Consider the following 16,003-nt stretch of genomic DNA (forward strand, 5'->3'; position numbering starts at 1 on the left):
AACACCAGCTCCGCACAGGGTCGTCCTCAGGCGACCGGTGGCAATGCCAGGGGGGCAGAAGGTGTGGGAGGAGGGCTAGACCTGTGTGGTGTCCCATTTTCACTTTGAAAAATATGGTCACCCTATCACTAGTTCTGGAATAATGAAATGAGCAAAAGTATACTTCAGTTTCTCAATAACACTGCAAGATGTTATGTCTTTCAAGTGCATTATTTCTGTATATGTGAAAAAACACTCCATTGCAATCAGGTAATTATGTCCTCTAAATTTGCATAAATCTGTACCTCTTTTCCAAGATCTGTCTGGCAAAGGTGTGCATATGCTATATGGTTCCACATTGTCTCAAGTTTATTTGCATTGGATATCTCTTCAGAAGTCCAATATCTCCAAATTCTCCATCAAGTTCTTCCATCTTTCTCACACTGCAGCTGAGAAACTTGTTGGCCTTTGATCACATGCACTCTATATGCAAAGCTAAAGCTTTTGTTTCTGTAAATTTGTTTCTGTGGTGAACTGCCCATGGAGTTCAGAATAACTCCAGGGCTAGTCAAGGCTGTGTCAGGTGATTTCAGTTCTGGAGTGGTTGAAGGTAATTGTAAGTCCCTTCTGAGATGATGGTCACATCTGTTCCTGAGTCAATTTTAAAGTCTATAGTCCTTCCATGAATATTCAGTTTCACTCTCCACGCAGACTCAGTGTCATCACACATGACAGATCCCAGAAACCATGGGTTTTTTTATTGTAATATCAGTCAATTCCCTGACTGCTTCTGTGTCAGACAACTGCAAAATGTCTATATTTTCTCCATTTATTACATATTTCACTTTTAGCTGGATACATGTCTTGAGCTATGACTTTTTGCACTTCTTGTGCATTTAGTCAGAAATGCTTTGTAGTTAGCCTGGGATTCCTTCATAGCCTCAGGGCTTTTATGGTAATGACTTTTAGCAATCATGTTTCTGTGTACAGCTTCTAAGTTAGTTTCAGGTTTTTCAAGTTGCTCCTTACTTTTGTTCTGTTGTTGGACTAGATCAGATTGTTTTATCTGCATAGCTGTGAGTAAATTTGTCGGTTTTTAATTGTAGTTAACCAAATAACCAGCTTGTCTCTAATATTTTCATGTTTTTAGTCCTAAAATCAGTTTTCAGCCAGTGCATGCGGAGCTCTTATAAAAGATTCATCATTTTTTCCTCGTTCTTGAATTCTCTGGTGCAAACATGCTCTTTCATAAACCACATTTCTCTGAGGTATAAAGTATGCATCAAACATAGTCAGAACACTTTCATAGTCATCTTTGTAACTGTCTTCAGTATAGCTCAGTGGTTTGAGCATTATCCTGCTAAACCCAGGGTTGTGAGTTCAATCCTTGAGAGGGTCATTTAGGGATCTGGGGCAAAAATTGGGGATTGGTTCTGCATTGAGCAGGGGGTTGGACTAGATGACCTCCTGAGGTCCCTTCCAACCCTGATATTCTATGATTCTAAGGCAAAATATTTAAAGATATGTTCTGCCTGTTTTCCCCAGAGGATAAATTAAGGAACATACCTGAATATCTCCAATTTCCTGGTAGTTTTGTAGCAATGCGAAATCTTACAAAATACTGCTTCCAGCCTGTTTTAAGTTCTCCAGGGCATTGAAGAGTGGCATGTTGATGAGATCAGTCCTGCAACCTTTGTTGCTTTGTTCGCAACCTTTGTTGCTGTTTTCCTTCTGTTTCTGCTCTTCTCTGGCACCAGTTAGGATACCTTTACATCTGACATCATGACATCTACCTCTTGTACACGGTAGGTTGCAAGGCTGCTACTAGCAGTTCAGATTCTTGTACCAGATATGAACTAGCTACCAGGCTTTGTTCCCAGAGATTCACCAGAGCAGTTCATTATTATAAGACCCTTTAATGCACTGACAGGAATAGCTGTTGAGAACTTAAGTGAGATTTGTTGCACATGACTCCACCTAGTGGCTGAACAGTTTGGCATTCCATTACAAGAGTATTTTGCTTAAGAAGCTCATTAGATTTTGGCATGAAAGTATTTGTCTTTCTGTCCATTGTTGGTTTTAATTAAGCATTCTGAGTTGGGTTGCAACATTCATGCAGAAGAGGGAGGAGCAAGAACAGAGCAGGTAATAAAGACTTCTTTGGAATTAGTTCAGTCCACTTCCACAGAGGTCCAATATAGGATTGTCTGCACATGCTCCCAGCTGCCTCTGCTCCAACTTTTTCAGGCCAAGCAAAAAGTAGTGGGGTATATTCTGAACCTGGAAGTGTCAAGTGACAGAGGGTTCAGAGCTGCAGAGAGGAGGAGACTTCAGCCTGAGGTTGTACTAACAGTGTTTCATAGCTGGTAGGGGTGGAGTTCGAAGGAGCTGATAGAGATATGGGAGGTTTTTGATATTTTGAGGTTGAATTTGGGAGGAGGGTGGATTGGGTTGGCAAAACTGAGTGCAGAAAGGAGTTAATTGTACGAGAATTTGTGGTATGTGTGGTAGGATATGAGCTAGACTGGAAATGAAGAGTGTGGGACTAGTAGATAATGGTGAAAGGAATACAGTGGTACACACACAAACTGTTTTCTTCCACTGTGCCCTTTCTATAAAGGTCACAGTTTTTCATTCTGAAATGGGGAGTGGAAGAAAATGTTTTTCTTCCTCCTTCCCCACCAGCCTCCCTTACCCCTCACCACACCACTTTCCTGAGACAGCCCTGAACACAACGTCCCGGGTTTTCTTTAAGTATGTAATCAGCCAGAAGGTGGAGAGAAGAAGGTTTCAGATTGTTACCTGCAGCCACACCACTTATTTGGCATCAGTTGCCACTGGACCCACTAAACATTTTAACCTGATGAGCCAACCATATTGTGAGAATTCCCAGAAGTGAGTTTTCCAGGAGGAGGTAGCTCTTTAAAGAGTGACTTCCCAGCACTAGCCAATCCACCTGTTTCATTGTTTTGATCTTATTTACAGAAGTAATATTTCAGGCCCTTTTTAATCTCCATTAATCTCTCTATCTACCACTGGGAGGAGTGGTAGATACGCTGGAGGGCAGGGATAGGATACAGAGGGATCTAGACAAATTGGAGGATTGGGCCAAAAGAAATCTGATGAGGTTCAATAAGGATAAGTGCAGGGTCCTGCACTTAGGATGGAAGAACCCAATGCACAGCTACAGACTAGGGACCGAATGGCTAGGCAGCAGTTCTGCGGAAAAGGACCTAGGGGTGACGGTGAACGAGAAGCTGGATATGAGTCAGCAGTGTGCCCTTGTTGCCAAGAAGGCCAATGGCATTTTGGGATGTATAAGTAGGGGCATAGCGAGCAGATCGAGGGATATGATTGTCCCCCTCTATTCGACATTGGTGAGGCCTCATCTGGAGTCCTGTGTCCAGTTTTGGGCCCCACACTACAAGAAGGATATGGAGAAATTGGAGAGAGTCCAGCGAAGGGCAACAAAAATGATTAGGGGTCTGGAACACATGACTTATGAGGAGAGGCTGAGGGAACTGGGATTGTTTAGCCTGCAGAAGAGAAGAATGAGGGGGGATTTGATAGCTGCTTTCAACTACCTGCGAGGTGGTTCCAGAGAGGATGGTTCTAGACTATTCTCAGTGGTAGAAGAGGACAGGACAAGGAGTAATGGTCTCAAGTTGCAGTGGGGGAGGTTTAGATTGGATATTAGGAAAAACTTTTTCACTAGGAGGGTGGTGAAACACTGGAATGCGTTACCTAGGGAGGTGGTAGAATCTCCTTCCTTAGAAGTTTTTAAGGTCAGGCTTGACAAAGCCCTGGCTGGGATGATTTAATTGGGGATTGGTTCTGCTTTGAGCAGGGGGTTGGACTAGATGACCTCCTGAGGTCCCTTCCAACCCTGATATTCTGATTCCATAATTTCTGCTCTTTGTTTCACTGGTGTAAATCAATCTCAGTGGAAGTTCTTCCAATTTACAATGATGTAACTGATACCAAATTTGACATGTCATCTCTTGGGAAAGTACTGGTATCAAAGTACACTGACCTACCAGAACACTGCTATTCAGGCATCTATGCAGCCTTATCAGTTTGGCTTTTATCTAGTGTAAACAATGGCCCAGATCATCCCTGAAATCCATATTACATATCCACATTACTGTATTTCTTTCTCTTTCATGTCAGCTCCATGCATTCCTTCTTCACAAACCCATCTTTCCCTGTCATGGCAATGGCAAGGAGGGCACAGACAGGTTGAAACATATGTCTCTGGTCTCCCATGGATCCCCTGGTGTCTACTAGGTTTCAGGTCAGACCCCACAATCTTTTCCATTGGGAGGAAAACGGCCCTCTCCCCTCTCAGTTCGGCAGAGGAAAAAATCCTAACAGATTTCCTCCCCCAGAGCCACAGCAGGTATAATCTGGCCCACTATTCTTTAAAACAGAAATTTCCCCCACAATGAATAAGCCATAGGGTTTAGCTCCCTAGAATAGCCTTTGAAGAAAGTGCAGTATGTTTCGATACAGTTTGCTTTCACGTGAGCAATTTGTTTGTGACTCGTATGTCGTCATCAATATGCCTTCTGTATAGGCTGTTGAAAATACCATTGAGCCTTTATTTGTATTTGAATCACGTTTACCAAATGTTGAAATACCATATGATACTGAGGAGATTTGGAGTGAGTGGGGGACGCAGACATTTTTTTCCATATCCACGAAGAGAGCCCATCTATGTGCTCGATTACTATGAAAAGTCAATGTGAAAGGCAAATAACAATTCCTGACAAACCCACCTCCTGTCTCTCTGTTTGCATCCTTCTTAAACATCACCTCTCCTCTCCATCAGGACTGACACTCAGATACCAGATGGCAGCATCAAGATTGTAGCACCCTTTACTGTCTGCCCTTTACTGTCTGGTAAAAGTGTTGACATTTCTGCCTGCAATGAGAACTGAAAACATTACAAAATATATGAAACATGAACAGTCAGTGTCTAAAATGTTGTTTACACAATTGCTAATGTGCTTCAACTTCAATAGAATGCTTGCTAGTTCTGCAGAACTCACAGCTGTGAATGGGACACCTTCTTCAGTTGTTTCTATTACCTAATAAAAATAACCTCACTTTTTTCTCTCAAAAAAGATTCTACAGTGAGTTCATGGTAACCATAAAGGACACTATAGTTACTGTAGTGAGTTTGCTGGCAGGAATTCCTGATCAACAAAGCTCTGCGAATGACCTCTCTTGGAATGATCTCTAGGAAGCACTGCCTCCTCCTCTAGGAGACGTTGTCATATTAGTCAGGATTAGGTGGGAGCATGCTTCCCAATTTAAGTGGAAGTGAGAGAAGTCCAGTTGTTGTAGCAAATCCCTGATAGTCTTCTCCAGTTATTGGGGGGTTTGGTGCTCAGAATTTCAATGTGTTGTGCACGGATGTTTGAAAGCTTATGCTCAAATAAATTGGTTAGTCTCTAAGGTGCCACAAGTACTCCTTTTCTTTTTGTATACATGCTGCTTCTATCACTTAAAGCAGCACCAATTTATGAGGACAAGTTTCATGGGAGATTTTTGGATGCCTTGCCTGGAATACTGGAAACAGAGGCCTGACCCTGCAATGTGCTGAGCTTCTTCTGCAAAGTGTTGAACAGCCTTAGCTTCCCCTGGAGTTGAGTTGGGATGCTTGCAGGAGGTATTCAGTCCCTCATGGCATTGGGCACTAGCCCGTCAAGGATAAACACGGGTATGGAGTTTACCCACTTCTGATTTGGGGAATATGGAATTTAGTTTAGGTTGGTTTATCACTACATCACTGGCACTAGCTGGCTTTCAGTACAGTACTGATGTTTGTGGGGAGCATGCCGGATGGAATGCTTCTTCCTATGTACCCCTGTACTGACTCATGAAGCAGCATCTCTTGTGATGGGTTTTTAAAACTACTTCTTTTATCATCTCAATCTTCATGCTGGGCATTTGTGGAAATGCAATGAACAAGGAAAACTTGCCTCCAGGTTTGGAACACTCAAAAGTGCAGGAATTTTTGGATCCAAGGTTCTGTCTCTGGCCCATCTCTCATGCAAATCTGAAAAGGACTAAAAGAATATAGCAAAATATAAAACAATATGCCCCAATAAGAAACACAGAAAGTAATGTCTAACAATATTTGAAATTAATTTCCTAATATAAGGAATTATTTACATAACATGTCACTTGGTTTAATATCAGACTAATGGAATGGCAAGCAGTTTAGATGGCGGGAACTGTTTTTTACAGTGGATTTAAATTATGAGGCACAGTTTCTGTAAAAAGTAGCCTTCAACAATTTTAAGACTTTTGCTTTTAGTATCTCCATTCTAACTATGAACAGAAACAATAATGATCAGAAATATGGTCACTAAAACTCATAGTTCTTAGGCAGAACATATATGGATGCAATTCGGTATTCTATCTCTGAGGATGATAGTCTCATTCATTAGTAGAAGAGAAATATCCTCATTTAAATTGATGGGGCTTGAATATACTGTTACACTGATATGTAATTCTCCTTTATGCTATTAAAATTGTCCCATTATATCTATTCCTACTTTAAACTAGTATTTCATTTTACATTTGATTCTCTATTGTTCTTTTCTTTGTGAAGTGCTTTCCATTGTAAGCAGGCACAAGCTTTCTATTAATAACTAACATGGACCTTCAATCCCCAACATGGGGAGCAAGAGCAATTAAAAGGGAGCGGGACAACAAAATGTGAGACATAACATACAAATCCCTGGGATTATGAAATAATTAATGTATGCTGCTTAAAGTATTAGAACAGAAGAAGCACACATGTCTGAAATGAATACTAGTTTCTGCTTGCAAATCCTATTTTATTATGACAGGCTGTGTTGTCCCAAGATGGAATATTGAGACAAGAATGAATCATTTAATCAGAAACAGATGAGAGAAATAGTACAAGGGACAGTATATGAACTTTTTTCTAGGAAGTTGAAGCCTGCCCATGTCTTGCATGATTGGCCAACCATTTCGTTCTAGAAACTAAGCTGATGGGAAACAGTTTTCTCCCTCCCATCCACTCTGGTATCTAAGCCAACCAGATACCATTCATGTTTTTAATAGGTACAGCCTGTTCTGTACATTTAAAGGAACATGCACCCTATCCCTACCTTTTATTATTTTTTTTTCCTTTCACTTTATCCCAGTGAGAAACTGCATTTTTCTAATACCCCCACCAAAAGAATGAAAACAGTTGAGCTTATTTTAAACAAAATATTACATAATTTGAGTGCCTCCAAAATTTACCAGGGCAATATGCTGTACAATAGATTGGTGTTCAATTTTATTGAGGTAAATCAAAGTATTTTAGGAGGGATCTCCCATTTTTTCCTCAATGTCATTAAGAATTTGTGGAGAAAGAGTTGTTTGTTAGCCCCTGTGGAAAATGAGAATCTGCATCTTGGATATACAGAAAAGAATTTAACTTTACCATGAAGAAGTTAATATAATACTTGATACAAAGGGCTGGAGTGAGTATGTTGGGCACAGATGGTTTGTGTCAATGCATGGTGTTCCTGGATTTTGTTACTGTTCCTTCATATTTCATCTTCTGGGCTGAGTGATAGGGTTAAGGAAACCTATTTTGAAAGAGTTCAAGAATCTGAGCCCTCTTTATTAGTAGTTTGATGACATCTAGCGGTAGTAGGATATATAGCAAGTTTTATCTCCTGGTTAGTCTCTAAGGTGCCACAAGTACTCCTTTTCTTTTTGCGAATACAGACTAACACGGCTGTTCCTCTGAAACCTGTAAAAACATGATCACCACATTAGAAACAATCCTTTTAGTTGTGTGGACAAGACTGAAAAAAAACAGAATGGTGGGGACTAGTCTAAACTGAGGACAGCAGCAGTCTCCCCTCCCTTTTCACTTGATGCTAACTGAAACAGGGGATTTGTAGTAATTCTTTAGAATGTAAAGAAACTGATGTCCATGTACATTATTTCAACATATGACTCCTCTGGTAGTATCCACGGTGGAAGCTGTATTGGAGACCAGGCTCAGGGTTAGAGGATACTGTGATTAAAAAACCTTGTTTACTCTTCAGCCTCCACTGTTAGTAGCACAATGCAGATAACGTGTCCACGTTTTCCAGGTATAAACAAAGACCTAAGCCATATGTTACCAACTAAGATAAGTAAGAATTGTACAATGTGATAAGGAATGTTAGGTGCTGACAGGACAAAGCAGGAAATAGGATACTGTGGATGTGTAATACAGAGGGAGTGCTAACCTCTCTGTTGCCTTCATTAGAATTTATGCAAGGGAGACTCTGAATCAGGCCCAATGAACGCAATAAAGTAAATGAAGGAAACAAGGCTGTGGGAGTTCTTCCTTCTTCCCTCAAAGAATTAGTGTTTGAATAAAGGTGCTTTGCTTGAACAGCCCTGTTTTCCACAACACAAACATTTTATTTTTAATAAATATTTATGAGGAGTTGGCAGGGGAGGAGGAGATAATATTTTGTTGATTAAAAAACCCTGTGATTCAATAAATGACATTAAGCTACTGTTTTTTGTGCTTTTCTTTCAATACTATGAATATTTAGTGTGTGTGCGTGCATGCGTGTGTGTGCGCGAGACAGGTGGCAGTGGGGTTGCTATGGCAATTACTTGTCACTAATGATAGGAGGGTAATTACTGCAGCAAATTCCCACATAGCTATTCAGCACACAAGTTAGACTACTTCCCCTGTTATATTCCCTCTGTACTTGCAAGATTATCTCTTTTTCCCCAATTGACTATTCACCAGATTCTTATCTCACTTATACTGCCGTAAACACCCGATTCTTACACTGATTTACACCAATGTGAATGAGCTATCTTTAGTGAACTAAATGAAGTTACACCAATGTAAAACTGATTTAAGTGAGCTCAGAATCGGGCCCTGTGAGAGAAAGGAAAGAAATTGATGTATCAGTGAAAGGTCAGCACAGACTCTATTCATTTATGGCAGTGGTGCTAAAACTTTTCCAGTCCCCCCTTACCATTAATGGAATCTGTCCACACCCTCCCTCCATTACTGCACAGCCAGGGCTTCCTCAGCAACACAACTGGGTTGAAGGCAGATTGAACTGAGAATGGGGAAGGAGCTGGGGCTAGGAGCAAAGCTAGCCTCGGGGCAAAGAGGGAATGAGGGCAGAGCTGGTCTGGGGGCAGAGCAGGGGGTAGCGTGGAGCCGCAGCTGGGAGCGGAGAGGTAGTGATAGCAGAACCGGACCTGGAGGCGGAGCAGGACTGGGGGCTGAGTCGGATTGGAGATGAAGCTGGTCTGGGAGCGGATCGGCGCTGTGTGGCGCTCCCTTACTGCACGCTGTCGGGAGCTGGCCAGGGCCGTGCCGCGCGCGCACACACACACACTCCTTCCCCCCCCCCCCATGTTCCTCTGCCCCCCCCAGGGTGGGGCACACCCACACTTTGAAAACCACTGATTTATAGCACAGTCCAATCTTTCCCCCTTTTTAAAGCTTTCAGAAAATGAAAAACCAGTATGTAGCACATTTCTGAAGTAAGTTCAGTTAAAATTAGTTGTATATTCTCCACCTTCCCTTCCCCTCTGCTTGCTGATCATCAAGATGTTTGCAGCTGGCTAGCAGCTCATCACCTGGTGTAAGTCAGGAGTGGCTCCATTCGCTTAATCTTTAAATTATTTCCATCTCAAAGCATTCCTAGAAGGAATAAAATACAGCTGCAAGTTTTTGTCTGAAATATATCATTAACTTTTTTGGTTTGCGGTATAAAGATGATTAGTCTAGTGGTCTCAAAAACAGTTTCACTGGGCAGAGTGGTGCTTGGACTAGAGTTTGTTTATTAAGTGTCTTCTTGACCATATTTTTGCGTTTTAGGAGTGAAAATAATAAATCCAGCTGTCTACTTTTGATTGACAGGGGATAAAGTTATCAAGATGCATTCTGGCCTTGAAGTCCCTTGTGCGTTCTGATAGTCCCTGGTGACAGTGCTGTGTTAATCTAAAGGTATGCACACATACTTTTCTATCTTACCTAGATGAAGCCATGGCCAGGGGGTTCATAACTAAGCTTTCTGTGCATGAAGGACCACCTATTGTGCCACTGTTAATAAATGATATTTAGTGCCCTCTATCTATCATATCCACCTATTTCTTTAATCTCATTCTTTGAGAAATTTTAAGGTGTCACCGTGAGGTTATTGGTATTAAAGAAAACAAACATCTATTTAACTAAATTCTTACCTGCCCTTCCACCTCTAAGGTACCAAACTCATTTTGTCCATGTGACATCTCTTATTGTTTATCCAGACTTTCTTTTTTTAAGTGTAGAATTATGAAATTTTTATAAATAATTGTTTGCTTCAGTGAATGTAATAAAGCTAAAAGGAAAAAGATTGTGATTAGAATTTGCATAAATTCTTTGACTGTGATTGAGACATCTCAATTCATAACTGAAAGCAGGTCACTGTTTTGGATAAAAGAAAGCTAAATCAATTTCTCTACTGTTGACCTTCCACATTAATTAAAAAAAAATCGTGCTGTAGCAATATGAGTAATTGGGTGTTTAAATAAATTAGAGATTTTCACAGAATTACTTCCCCTTTCTTTGTTTATGCCTCAAGAGTGCTTTTTGGAAATAGGAAGGTTGATTTATAATCTTCTTCAGATGTGTGAATCAGTAAATCTTGTGAGTCATTTGCTCCTCACCAACAGCCCTTAAATTCCCAAGGATTTCATAAGAAGCACTTCCCATTATTCTCACTAAAAAGCTGTAGCCTACTGCCAATTAAAATTCAGTGCACAAGGTGTCCGATAACCCTGATAATCAGTAAAAGCATGTCAGAGAGCTAGATGGTTCCTCCTGAATAAATAGAAATCTCAACAAGTAGTTAATTTTCAGTAGGAAGAGACTCATTACTGGGCTGGCTTGCTGCCTTTTTCTGTCTGAAATAAATAACATAGGACAAAGCTCAGTCCTGGCATAAGCCGTAGGGAAGGTAGTGGGAGATATGTCAGCTTAGGCAAGGCTGATTTTGGCTCAGAATGCTAATTAATAACCTGTTTCATCAATTTCAGTACACAGTACACACTTAATTTTTCAAAAAAGCAGGGACACTGCTTGTTTTATTGCATCAGCACTTTGACTTCTGGTGAGATGAGTTCACATCCCAAAGGGACTTTAGATCAGCAGGTAGCTGATTCCAGGGTAAAGAGAGAGAAAATGTGCAAACTTGGTGAAGCACACCACAAGCTCCAGCTTGCAAACTACACAAACAGAGATTGCAGCCTGTCCAGCTCACAGGCTCTCACCTAATACAACATGCTATAAGTTGTGAAGAAATGTGTTTAAGTATAAATAGACTCTACTGGCTTCAGGAAGTAAAACTGTTCCCTTAGTTCAATCACACATTGCTTGCTGGGGAAGCTGAGAGGCCAATGTCCTAGACTCACCAGTGATTTCTTCCTATAAAATGAAAGTAGGCAATAATTGAGTGTATAATATTGTCTATTAGATGGTACATAAAGGCATGCATTGTATGCACATACTGTAGCTGTATAGAAAACATTCAGATTGAGCCTGCTTTTAGCCGGGTGCCTCATACAGTGGTAATTAAGGAGAACAGTTTGATTTTGCTACTATTTGCAGTTCTGCAAGAAAAACAGGGTTTAGGCCATCTTGTGCTGTGCATTGTTGCCATGCTTAATCTTCTTATTCACTAGGAACAATTACAAGTAACACCTATGGGGAATTTAATTGCTTGGCTCCTTCTCCTACAGCAACTGTAATTATGGTGCAGTAGTATTTAAAAAAAAAAAAAACAGGGTGTGGCTCTTTATAGAACACTTTTGACCATTGACTTTTACCAGGGCTTTAGCCCTGAGAATCCCACAGTTGAACCCCACACCTGGATCTCTCTTGGCGAGAGGCCAAGCTAAATGAAATATTAAAATTATAGTAAAAACCTTAGCACTTACCTAGCATTTTCCATGTAAGGATATTGAATGTATTCATCCTCACAACAGCACTGTGAATTAGCATGACATTCCCTTTTTTCCAGATGAGGAAACTAAGCCACAGCAATGGGCTAGATTGTTTCCTTTTGGGGAGGAATCCACAGGAAGGCTCAGAGAAACTAATAAAATCTGTGGGCAAAAGAGGTTGACCTTAGTTTCCAGTCTCAGGCAGAAGGGGCTTTGAAGGGGATAGAATGGGCAGAAGGCATAGCCTTTCATGCCCAGGGACCTTGAGAATATATGGGGAATGGAAACAGCAGATCCACAGAGGCAGGAGACATCCATATGGATCAGTGTTTGCTGCCACTGTTTGAGTCCCTCTCTAGCTGCAAAATAGCAGCTGTGGAGAGGTGGTCTGTGGAAGCTGTGGTTACTGTAAGCAGCATTACCGCCTGCATGGAATTCTGTACTCCCCTGCTTACATCCCTCCCACAATCCCTAAACCTATGAACTTCTGGTGGAGAAGAGACTGCTTGACCCAGGGGAATGGTAGGATAACGTGATAGACCTGCAGCTTGGCCCCTTTTGAGTCCCCAAAAGAGATCTGTTACATTAGCTTAGAGAAGAGGGGAGATGATCCAGCTTTCATTGGCTTGCCCACGCTCACACAAAGTCTGAAATAGAACCTATATCTCCTAACTTTGTTATGCACTTTAACCACATTGCTATTTTTGGCAGCTAAATTAAAGCACTGATAGCATACCAGAGATACATATGTCTACAGTGTCTGTGGTGTTTTTCCATGCATCACTTGCACATTAGCTTTACTTAATTTGTGGGCATTTTGATCTTAGTTATGTTGAGGTAAATGCAGAGTAAAGTCATTGATTTCCATTATATCCAGCTTTGCACCACTGTTACTGAAATCAGAATCTGGGCGCATGGCAGAGTCCCAGAGGAAAACCAGAGCAGCTGTGAGGTGCAGGCAGAACCCAGAGGGAGGAAGAAATGCAGCTCTCCCAGTAGATCATGGCAGATAGTGGCAGTGGCCAGGGACTGCATCTCCAAGGTTAAGGAGAGCATAGAAAATATACTATTTTTTTGTATAGTGACTTCTGGGACCAACAGCAACTCCTCTGTATCCCCACAGCAGTGCTACGAGCAGCCATTCCCCGCTCAGAACCAACCGCAGGGCAGCAAGAACACTGGGAGCCCAGCACTTCTGAGCCCTACAGTTCCCCTTATAATTTTGAGCTGTGGCACTCAACTTCAGGGCGCAGGCAGACAAGAAGAGGCAGAGGGAAGGCGTATAGTCAGCTGTGACTTTCAGCTCCCCCACACACATACACCCCATGTTCTGTTTGTAGGGTTCTTACTGTTGCACTTTTAATTTTTGTTTGCACTGTTGCTTTAATTGAAGGTTTGTTTATAGTTGGTTACTTAGTAGATTGTTTAGTGAAATGCTTTTTACAATATAAAATTATTTTTCCATTGTGCAATTAAAATGTTATTATTCTTTCATAACAAAAAACACTTACAATCCATCCATTATGAGTCATTATTGCATTTAACTCAGAAAATCCTTTCAATAAAGCTGAAATAATTCATAGGGTTTTACAAAAGCACATAGGGAATGTTCCCCTGCCAGCACCCATGCACAGCACTCGCAACGTATCTATCCCAACGCCCCCTCTGCTTCCCCGTGAGGGAACAGCCACGCTTGTTCAGTCATGAGATTCAAAATATGAACAATAAGCATCTCTGATAATATTTCCCCAGCCGCTAGCATTTTCTGTGGTAAGGCTTGCTGGCTGCTCAAATCGCCAAGCAAGTAGCTGAACCTCAGCCTCCCACCCATTGTTAAGGCTTCTCCCCTTGCTATTGCACAGAACACAATATGTAATTAGAATGATCAGAACAATTTTGTTTCCTGCCACTTCCTACCTCTTCTGTCAACAGCCCCATTTGCCTTTTAAAGGGCCAACTGCACATTGGACTACCATTTTGCCACTACTTAGGTAATAGTTAAAATGTCCCTTCAATCCAATCAGCCTCTGTGTGGCTTCATTAACCAGGGCATCAAGGGATAAGCCAGGTCTCTCAGAATAATCAGTCCAACTTCCACACCACTGATATCCATGGTGATCCTACGGGCAAACAGTCCTTCCCCTTTATTTGAGCATGATGAAGTGAGCTGTAGCTCACTAAAGCTTATGCTCAAATGAATTGGTTAGTCTCTAAGGTGCCACAAGTACTCCTTTTCTTTTTGCGAATACAAACTAACACGGCTGTTACTCTGAAACCCGGTTAATCTAAATAGAACCGAGCCCCGAGAGATCCTCGCATAAAGGACTCTTCCAGACCACCCTGCATTTATGTCTGTAAAGCTGCCACAGCGGTCATCCAGCCTTTGAAGCACCATAACCCCCTTTGTGTTTATAAATTCTACAGCCTGGCAGAGTGGAGGGGGCAGATGATAGGCACATGGGTTCCATAAACTGCCCAATGCAGTTTGGAAACCCCATGCATGCAAGGTTCCTCCCCCACTCTGAACTCTAGGGTACAGATGTGGGGACCTGCATGAAAAACCTCCTAAGCTTCTCTTTACCAGCTTAGGTCAAAACTTCCCCAAGGTACAAAATATTCCACCCTTTGTCCTTGGATTGGCCGCTACGACCACCAAACAAATACTGGTTACTGGGGAAGAGCTGTTTGGACACGTCTTTCCCCCCAAAATACTTCCCAAAACCTTGCACCCCACTTTCTGGACAAGGTTTGGTAAAAAGCCTCACCAATTTGCCTAGGTGACTACAGACCCAAACCTTTGGATCTGAGAACAATGAAAAAGCATTCAGTTTTTGTACAAGAAGACTTTTAATAGAAATAGAAGTAAATAGAAATCACCTCTGTAAAATCAGGATGGTAGATACCTTACAGGGTAATTAGATTCAAAACATAGAGAACCCCTCTAGGCAAAACCTTAAGTTACAAAAAAGATACACAGACAGAAATAGTTATTCTATTCAGCACAATTCTTTTCTCAGCCATTTAAAGAAATCATAATCTAACACATACCTAGCTATATTACTTACTAAAAGTTCTCAGACTCCATTCTGGGTCTATCCCCAGCAGAAACAGCATATAGACAGACACACAGACCCTTTATTTCTCTCCCTCTTCCCAGCTTTTTGAAAGTATCTTTTCTCCTCATTGGTCATTTTGGTCAGGTGCCAGCGAGGTTACCTTTAGCTTCTTAACCCTTTACAGGTGAGAGGAGTTTTTCCTCTGGTCAGGAGGGATTTCAAAGGGGTTTACCCTTCCCTTTATATTTATGACAAATCTCTTGACCATTACCTAGCTTCACGACCTGGTTAGACAGCATCTTATCAATGGCATAGCAGATCTGCATGAAAACGTTTCCAACGGTTGATCTCCCCACAACTAATTGGTTGGCTACAGCCCAGTAACGTTCTGGGGCACCAGCCTCCAGATGGCAATGATGACCTGCTTCTCCACAGGTGTGGGGCACCGCATGTTAGTACGCTGTAACTGGAGCTCTGGGGTCAGTTCTGCACAGATCTCAAAAAAGGTAGCCCTCCCCATCTTGAAATTCTCTGACCCCTACTGGTCATCCCTGCTCTGCATAATAATCCTGTCCCAACAATCCATGCAGGTTTTTTGGGCCCATAAATGGTGCTGAGCTATGCAGCTGATCCAGGGACTAGGCCTCTAGTTCCAACAGTTCAGCACTGTCCTTTTTCTTGCCCTTGTCCTGCTGCCATCATATCAGAGTGTTCTGCAGCTGCTGGAGGAGTTGCTGCTGCCATAGAATATTCTCCTGCTCCTACATCACCTGCTCGGTTCTGTAATGGATGACGTCCTAGTCTGAAGTCATCCAGCTTTGACACTGTAATGCAGCCCAAGCAGCCTCTGCATATTTGCACTTGTCACCTTAGCAGCGCGAAGCATTGCTGGGCCCGTGCGAGCTGACAGCAATTTGAAAATGGCATGAGCCAACCCACAAAGGAAGCATGGAGTGGAGACAGCAGAAACATGGGATTTTTTT

The 16,003-nt window shown here is 41.8% G+C and overlaps 1 long non-coding RNA gene across 1 annotated transcript in view; it reads left to right on the forward strand.

Annotated features, from left to right (window-relative positions):
* The first annotated feature begins 9,902 nt into the window (after positions 1–9,902).
* LOC142072352 (uncharacterized) overlaps positions 9,903–16,003 on the forward strand; it is a 54,832-nt gene continuing 48,731 nt past the window's right edge. Inside the window, exon 1 of the long non-coding RNA XR_012668749.1 lies at positions 9,903–9,988. This is a non-coding gene — a long non-coding RNA (uncharacterized LOC142072352). The remainder of the gene's footprint in view (positions 9,989–16,003) is intronic.

This window comes from Caretta caretta, chromosome 6 (assembly GCF_965140235.1).
Source record: "Caretta caretta isolate rCarCar2 chromosome 6, rCarCar1.hap1, whole genome shotgun sequence".
Taxonomy (NCBI): Eukaryota; Metazoa; Chordata; order Testudines; family Cheloniidae; genus Caretta; species Caretta caretta.